General features: G+C 36.8%; 1 long non-coding RNA gene across 1 annotated transcript; it reads left to right on the forward strand.

Moving 5' to 3' along the window:
• The first annotated feature begins 416 nt into the window (after positions 1 to 416).
• Positions 417 to 4,717, forward strand: LOC121480398. Its single transcript, XR_005984949.1, has 3 exons — positions 417 to 487; positions 2,900 to 3,024; positions 4,473 to 4,717. It is a non-coding gene; the product is annotated as an uncharacterized LOC121480398 (long non-coding RNA).
• The last annotated feature ends 2,256 nt before the right edge of the window (positions 4,718 to 6,973 follow it).

Genomic DNA, 6,973 nt, shown 5'->3' on the forward strand with positions numbered 1-6,973 from the left:
AACCTATTTTTTTTAATTGAAAATACTACTCCTAAGGTAGTGACAGCCATGTAGCCTGCAACCCTGTCGTTGAACTACTGTTGGAGGGAAGAATCCAGCAGCTGGCACCTCTGCGAGGCTGGGAGAACCACTGGAGCCAAAACTGAGAAAACTTCATGTTTTGTAACCCACAGCAGTATTGATTATTCTCTGCTGCCTTCTGTGGGAACCAGAAATAATTGCAGCAAGAAGGCTGGCCAGGGGCAAGTGGAAAAAGAAGTTTCCATGTAGTTGAAGAAGCACCAGGGAGGGGAGTATCTATCGACTGGTGCCAGGCTGCCTATTGCAACCTGCCTCTTCCTCCATTTACCTCTGGCCAGTGTTGATGAGGAGTAATAGGGAAGATTTCTTCATTCCATCATTAGCAAACTCTGAAGGGAAGTCTTACCAGACTGCCTCCTGGTTGCTCTCATTTCTAAATTTTGAGCTGGCGACCAGTTATTATGAGGTGGGTCCCGGGTACCCAATGACTGAAATAATGCATATTTATTTATATCTTTGAGTAAGTTTTTTTAGGCACTTATTGTTCTCAGAAATGTCACAGCTAAGCTGGGGGTGGTGAGTTTGGGCTGGAAAGACAGATTCTGTTTTCTGAGTTTAAATTAAATCCTTGGCATTAGAAAACATTACGGATACATTACCATTGCCGATTGTGTACTGTTCGTACGCTTTTGCTATTGCATTATTCAGAATTAAGTTAAAAATTCTTTTTATTGTGTCTTAATGTTTCTAGGATGTGGACAGATCAATATTTCTAGTCTGTGCACACACTCTACCTAAGGGCTGTGAGTCATATTTGCTTTGAAAGAAATAGCACTTAAGGACTGTCAGTCAAGTCAGTTGTAAGAAACATAGAACTCTTTAAGAATTACTGTGCCTCCTCCTCACATCTAAATATAGCTAACCAGTTGGAGTGTCTAAAAAAGATAGCTAAGCTGTATTTTAAAAAATGGTGCAACTGAAATTATTAATGCAAATAAAAAACTCCAGGTCTTTTTACCTATATGTCTCAAATATAGAATCTTTATTAAATTAACATTTATAGGGCACCTGAGTGGCTCGGTGGTTGAGCTTCTGCCTTTGGCTCAGGTCATGATCCTGGTTCTGGAATCGAGTCCCACATCAGGCTCCTCATGAGGAATCTACTTCTCCCTCTGTCTAGGTCTCTGCCTCTCTCTCTGGGTCTCTCATAAATAAATAAATAAAATATTTAAAAAATTAACATTCATATAATACTGCCAGTAACTAATATTTATTTGTAAAGAAATGACCCAGTTTATTAAAGTCATTTGTATGTCAATATTATAGTATTTTGTTTTAATAGGTCCCAATGCCCTGGCTGGCAAAGCACTGGACAGTGGGTTCACACACTAGGATGGAATTTGTAGACTCCATTTGGCCATCACCTAACTGCATGATTTTTAAAAGCTACTGCTTTCCTTTCTTCCTTCCCAAGGTCTGCATCTCCTTTCAGACTGCAAGTTGAGAACTACTATTGAGAATTAACTGTGTATATTTTCAGATTTACTTGCTGTATCCCCATGAGCAGTTGGCATTAATATCGTACAGCTTGATATACAAGAAATCCTCCTTTAGCACTGGCTTGCCTAATTCAGGTCTGTTTACTGTTCCTGAAAGTAAATAAAAGCAAAATTGTCCCTTTCGTAGCTAATAGACAAATAAGGCAACATCTATTTATCCAATGGCTACTTACCTTAGGGTCGTCACTATGTTACGTGTACACGCGTATATTTAATCTTCTCCCTGAGTGAGCTTCCATTTACCTACCACATAATCTATATTTGCAAAGTGATACTTGGATTCTTCTGGCATATTACTGCCACGGGTGCCAATAAAGGAACCATACTGTGCCCTAATATCCCTGATTATATTTGTATCAGTGTCTGTAGAGGTTGTATCAGTAGATGGAACAATGGACTGTACCATTAAATTAGCACAATTTTGCAGCATTGCCTGGCAGACGCTCACACTTAATCCAAGAGGTTATTCAACCCTATCCAATATGATTACTCTATAAATATTTGCCCAAGCTCAGCACCAGCCGTTATATCACTAATCACACACAGGTTTGTTATAGCAAAGACCCCCAGTGTCAGCAATTTGAAAAACAAAGCTAATTAGTTTTGATTTAAGGATGGGAAGACTTATTAAGTTGAAAGTGAAGAGTTCATATAGGATAGTGGCTATTTGGAACACATATGAATACGAAAGAGATTTACTATTGTTTGCATAGGATTTTGAGAAAGAGTGGAAAGACTGCTAGGTTAAGGATACTGGAATATGTGACAACAACCAGAGATGACTGCAGTGAGGGTGGGGCAATAGAATAGTCCCCCCCAAATAAATATACATTAAATAAACTGCACTTTCTATGCAGCCACCTTTAGGACAAGTCCTTGGCTTCCCCTTCCAAACAGATCACTGCTCCTAAATTCCTCCACTAGAGAAATCTGATACCAACAACAATGTTGACTCAGATGGTTTGATTTGTGGGGAAGATAGCAAAGGAAACTCTTACCCCTATATCCTCAGCTATAGTCTATTGTGGTGCTGGGGTGGTGATGATGATGATGATGATGATGATGTTTGCCTCCTTTAAAAATACTTTGAAATGCAAAAATTTTCCTTAGTAATATATATCTTTATTAGCACCAAATAACACAGCACTATTTATTCCAGTTTTTGAGAGGCACTATAGGTCAATGAAAAGACCTCTATTCTGAGACACGAAAGGAAGAGAATTAATGTTAATTGAGCCCTTTCATTGGGTCAACCACTGTGCTACCCTCTTTAATACACTTTCATTTAATTCAATAATCTTAACATTTTTATTTGGTAGGGCTTATAATTTCCCCTTTAAAGATGAAGAAACTGAGACCCCATGGTTTAAATGACTTATCTATCGTCATCTCACGCTGTCTCCCATTGAAAATCAGGTTCTTCTACTCACTGTTGAGATCTTGGGTAAGTTGTTTCTTTCTTTGGGGTCACTTGCCTCCTCTGTGAAGAAGAGGACCAAGTGAGATCACTGGTCTCTCAGCTTTTTTGATTACATTATCCTATCAGTTAAAAAAAAATTGAGCATTTACCCTCTAACATATAGTATTATAAGATATATATATATATAATATACACACAAATATGTTATTATGAATCCATTCATTAAATAACAAACTCATTTCTTTTTTAAATTTTACATTTAAAATACATAAAATATAAATCCTAAAGTATTTCTCCCTCAACTAAATGAATCAAAACTCCTGTGCACTCTACTTTGGAGACTACTGGACTAGATGATCTCCACAAGTTCTAAAAATTATGATTCTACGTTGTCTGTTCAGTTTTATAAATTAAAGAAAGTATGCATTGATAAAAATCTTATTGGCATGGGTAAATTACGATGGAAGGGTCAGAAAGAACCTGAAAAAAACTAGGTCTGGAAAGTTCAATTGGGAGCAGTGAACAATGTAATGTGGAGAAACTAGGAACTCAATAAATAGGGAAGAAGTAGAGATCAAAGGAAGTTATGATTAATAATAATAATAATAATAACAATAGCACATATATTTTCTATGTTCAGGCCCTTTTTTTTGTTTATGTATTTAATCATCACATTCCTATAAGGTAGATATGAACTATTATATTATTATTATTATTATTATTATTATTATTATTATTATCTCTAAGTGAGAAACAGAGGAGAAAACATGGAACAGAGAGGTCAAATAACCTACCAAAGGTCATATATTTAATAAGTGGCCGAACTGAATTTCAAACCTAGCCAGCTACTTGGTCTAAAGAATGAGCTACAAAAGGAAGCAGAGAGAACAGAAGGTCATAGAAAATTGTGAAAACTTTGTGGATCTTTGTTCATTGTCTAGTTAGAAGCCAAGCCTTGCTATGTCCTCCCTAAGACCATTCCTAGTTTCTGTCTCAACATCTGGATGAAGCTCTCTCTCATTCCCACCTCTGGAGGAAGACCCATTCAGCAATTGTATTAGCCTAGGGCTCTCCAGGGAAATGGAACTAGTAGGATGGGTAGATAGATAGATCAAATAGGAGATAAAAAATTTATTATAAGGAATTGGCTTGAATGATGAAGGAAGCTGGGAAGTCAAGATCTTTAGTGTGGGCTGGCAGCTTGGAGACCAAGGAGAGCTGATGGTGCAGATGAAAACCTTGGGCAGTCTACCAGAGGATTTCTTCTTGCTCTCAGAGGCTGGTATTTTTTTTCTATTCAAGTCACCAACTGGTGGGATGAGGCCCACCCACATTATGTAGGACAATCTGCTTATTCAAGGTTCACAGAGTTAAATATTAATCTCATGCAAAAGCACCTTCCACATTGACATGTAAAATTAACCACCACAGCAGCATGAGTCATTCATTGTATTTTATCTACCTCATTTCAGAGATGGATGCATGACCCAATTCACACCAATTAGGGTTGGGAAAGCTTACCTCCATGACTTGATACATTTCTGGAGACAGGACTACCTGGCAAACATGAGGGGAGAGGTTGCCTGGAATGCAGCTGACACCAAGCAAGCAGAGCTGAGGAATGAAGAGAGATTGCAAATGCATTTTGTAAAACTTGGTCTAAGCTCTAAAGAAACTAGACGTACCTGTGGACTAATCATTTATGTCAATTATGTGAGTTAATAAATCACTTTTAATTGAATTTGGGTTGGGTATTCTGATACTTGGAACATAAAAATTTCTAATAAATGTATAGAGAGACCGTAGAGGAGGATCCCACACTTTTTGGCATCAACCTCAGGTCATAGGCAATTACCGCTTTGTTTCATAAGAGGACCAGGACAGCTGACTAACAGATCCAGAATAACATTGCAGACATTTTCGTATATTTCTAGGTGCAGAGAAAAGCCTGGATGACCTTTGTTGTCAGATGAACTCTTTTCTTACCTCAGGCTTTCACCTAAGGCTCACTTAATGACTAATAAATACAGAGAAGGATATGACCATCTATGAATTAGATCCAAGGCAGAAATCTGGAAGGATTTGTGACTGAAATTATCTTGACATACTATATAAAATAATTCATCTTAAACTCCAGTGAAAAATAATCTTTGCAAGAATCCCCTCTACAAACATTTTACTTTTTTTTTTTAAATCCAAGTCAATCTCGATCTATTTCTTTAAAAATTTTTTTCTATTTTTATTGAGAAATGATTGACATACATCACTGCATAAGTTGAAAGTATACAGCATGATGGTTTGATTTACATATATTGTGAAATAATTACCATGATAGGTTCAGACACTATCCATCTTCTTATTGTATATACAACAAGAAGAAAAAGAAGGAAAAAAGAAAATGAAAGGGAAAAAAAAATTCTCCCCATGACAAGAACTCATGGGATTTATACTCTTAACTTTTCTATATATCATACAGCTGTGTTAGCTACAGTCATCATGCTGTACACTACATCTCAAGTGTCTTAGAACTGGAAATTTGGACCTTTTGACCATCTTCTTCCAATTTCCCCTCCTTCCACCCTCTGCTTCTGGTAACCACAAGTCTGATCTATTTTTCTCTGAGTTTGGTTTTTGTTTGTTTGGTTGTTTGTTTTTAGATTTCACATATGAGACCAAACAGTGTTTGTTTTCGAGTGAATGTTTGCATTTCCTTTGGATATATTCCCAGAAGTGAAATTGCTGGATCATAGGTAGTATTCTTTTTCTTTTTCTGAGGATCTTCCATCCTGTTTTCCATAGTGGCTGTACCAATTTACATTCTCACCAACAGTGTACAAGGCTTCCCTTTGCTCCACATCCATATCAGCATTTGCTATCTCTTGTCTTTTTTTAAAAAGATTTTATTTATTTATCCATCAGAGACACAGAGAAAGAGGCAGAGACATAGGTAGAGGGAGAAGCAGGCTCCATGTAGGGAGCCTGATGCCGGATTCGATACCAGGACTCTGGGATCATATCCTGACCTAAAGGCAGACGCTCAACCATTGAGCCACCCAGGTGCCCCCTATCTCTTGTCTTTTTGAAGATGGCCATTCTAATAGGCATGAGATGATATCTCGTTGTGATTTTAATTTACATTTCCCTGATGACAAGTGATATTGAGTAGTTTTTCAAGTCTCTGCTGGCCTTTCATATATCTTCTTTGGAGCAATGCCTATTCAGTTCCTTTGCCCATTTTTAAATTGGGTTCTCTGTTGTTATTATTATTATTATTTTTGTTATTGAGTCATATGATTTGCTCTATATCGTTTTTCCTTAATCTCTTATCAGATACATGATTTGCAAAGAAATATTTTTTCTCATTCTGTATGTTGTCTTATTACTTGGTTGATGGTTTCTTTTGATGTGCAAAACTTTTTAGTTTGATGTAATACCACTTATTTATTTTTTATTCTGTTACTTATGTTTTCAGTGTCACATCCAAAAAATCATTACCAGGGCCCATGGTGAGGAGATTATTACTATGTTTTCTCCTAGGAGTTTCATGGTTTCAAGGCTTACATTAAGACTTTAATCCATTTTGAGTTAATTTTTATAAGTAGTGTAAGATAGGGTTTCAGTTTCATTTTTGGACGTATGAATATCCAAATGTCCCAACATCATATATTTAAAAGACCACCTTTCTCCATGCATGGAGTATTCTTGGCTTCCTTGTCAAATCTTAGCTGACCAGATATACTTAAGTTTATTTCTAGGCTCTTGGTTCTATTTCATTGGTCTATTAGTCTGTCCTTATGCCAGAACCACACTGTTTTGATGACGGTAGCTTTACAGTACTCAAATCAGAAAATGTGAAGCCTCCTGCTTTGTCCTTTCTCAGGACTACTTTTGGAGTTTTTTGTGGTTCCATATAAATTTTAGGAGTGTTTTTCTCTATTTCTGAAAAAAATGCCATTGGAATCTTGACAAGGAT

The sequence above is a fragment of the Vulpes lagopus genome, chromosome 21, assembly GCF_018345385.1.
Source record: "Vulpes lagopus strain Blue_001 chromosome 21, ASM1834538v1, whole genome shotgun sequence".
Taxonomy (NCBI): Eukaryota; Metazoa; Chordata; class Mammalia; order Carnivora; family Canidae; genus Vulpes; species Vulpes lagopus.